The following is a 2,447-nucleotide window of genomic DNA, read 5'->3' as shown; positions in this document are numbered from 1 at the left end:
TAGACGGTGATAACTATGCTAAGTGGAAAAGTAACATGAACATACTGTTGGTCTGCGAAGACTACAAATTTATCCTAGTAGAGGAATGTCCTCAAGAACCCGCGGCTAATGCATCCAAAACCACAAGGGGGCCTTATGATCGCTGGATCAAGGCCAACAACAAAGCAAAGTGCTTTATGTTGGCCAGCATGAGCGTTGTGCTTCGTAAGAAGCATGAGGAAATGGAGACTGCTTATGAGATAATGGAGTCTCTAGAAGCCATGTTCGGCGCTCCCTCTGAGAAGGCTCGTTTGGATGCTGTTAGGGCTTTCATGAATGACAAAATGAAGAAAGGTTCTTCAGTCAAGGCACATGTTTTGAACATGATTGATCACCTCTATGATGCAGAGCTCAATGGTGCCAGGATCGATGAAACCACCTAAGTTGGCATCATCTTGGAAAGCCTATCCCCTGATTTTCATGAGTTCGTGAACAACTTTGTTATGAACAAGAAAAAGTCCAACCTCACTGAACTCATGAATAACCTGCAAAACTTTGAATCCACCAACAAGAGAAGGGGATGAGAAGCAAATGTTGTTGTTGCAGGAAGCTCTGGTAAAAACAAAAGAAAGAACCATAACCAAGGGAAAGGGAAGAAAGGAAAGAACAAGAGACCCAAGAAGGCTAAAGGCCCCATCCAGAAACCCAAAAGAAAGTGTTTCCACTGCAATGGCAAAGGGCACTGGAAGAGAAACTGTCACAAGTATCTCGAGGAGCTGAAAAAGAAAAAGGAACAAGGTAAATCAGATTTACTAGTCCATGAAACATGTTTAGTAGAAGGTGATACCTCGGCCTGGATAATTGATTCGAGCTAATCATGTTTGTTTTTCTTTGCAGAGTCTTAGTTCTTACACCGAGCTAGCCGATGGGGATTACACGATGAAAGTGGGCAATGGCGCAAGAGTTTCGGCAAAAGCAGTGGGAGAAGTTAGACTTCGTTTTAGGGAAAATAAATTTTTAGTTTTGAACAATGTTTATTTTATTCCAGACATTCGTAGAAATTTGATTTCTGTGGCTAAGTTATTTGAACAATTATTTAAAGTTTATTTTGATAATGAATTTCTTCATATTTCTCGAAATGGTTTAAATATTTGTTCTGGACGTCTGGATGATGGTTTATATTGTATAAACCAATAGCTAACTCACTGCTTAATACTGAAATATTCAGAGTTGCAGAACCTAAGAATAAAAAGTAAAAGATTTCTCACGACAATAACACATATCTGTGGCATCTTAGGCTTAGTCATATTAACCTAAACAGGATTGAAAGACTGGTAAAGGATGGTCCTTTAAGCGAACTAAAAGTTGGTGAGCTTCCGGTCTGTGAATCTTGTCTGGAAGGTAAAATGACCAAGAGACCTTTTACAACGAAAGGAAAAATAGCTACAGAACCCCTGGCTAATGGGGAAACTTTTTTGGCAGAATCTCTAGAACATGACAGAGATCCTTATACTTACAAAGAAGCTATGGAGGATGTTGATGCAACCCTCTGATAGAAGCCATGAAAGCTGAGATGAAATCTATGGATTTTAATCTAGTCTGGGAACTTGTAGATCTTCCCGATGGGATTAAGCTTATTGGGTGTAAATGGGTCTACAAGAGAAAGAGAAATGCAGAAGGAAAGGTCGAAACCTATAAGGCTAGACTGGTAGCTAAGGGATACACGCAAAAGGAGGGAATCGACTTCGAGGAAACCTTTTCGCCTGTAGCCATGCTTAAGTCCATCCGCATTCTCTTATCCATTGCGGCTGCTCTCGACTACGAGATCTGGCAAATAGATGTCAAGATGGCGTTCTTAAACGGCTATCTTAAGGAAAGTATCTATATGGTACAACCAGAAGGCTTCGGGGCTAAGGGTCAAGAGGAAAAAGTTTGCAAGTTGCTGAAATCCATTTATGGATTAAAGCAAGCTTCCCGTTCTTGGAACAAAAGATTTGACCAAGTGGTCAAGACTTTTGGATTCCAACAGAATATGGATGAACCTTGTGTTTATAAGCATATTCAAGATGGGAAAGTGGTTTTTCTACTGTTATATGTTGATGATATTCTACTCATTGGCAACGATGTAGGGGCTTTATCATCAGTCAAATTTGGCTTACTAAACAGTTTGACATGAAGGACTTAGGAGAAGCTAATTATGTTCTGGGCATTCGAATCATAAGAGATCGAAAGAACAAAATGATAGCTCTCTCTCAGGCTTCATACATAGATAAAATTCTCGAGAAGTATGCAATGCAGAATTCCAAGAAAGGTGGGCAACCATCTAGGTCTGGAATTACTCTTTCGAACAGTGATGTCCCAAGAGATCTGAAGAAAGAGAATACATGGCGAAGGTCCCTTATGCTTTGGCGGTCGGGAGCCTCATGTATGCAATGCTTTGTACTCGACCGGACATTTGCCATGCGGTC

The sequence above is a fragment of the Morus notabilis genome, unplaced genomic scaffold (assembly GCF_000414095.1).
Source record: "Morus notabilis unplaced genomic scaffold, ASM41409v2 Scaffold1625, whole genome shotgun sequence".
NCBI lineage: Eukaryota > Viridiplantae > Streptophyta > Magnoliopsida > Rosales > Moraceae > Morus > Morus notabilis.
Note: the sequence above shows the minus strand (reverse complement) of the source record.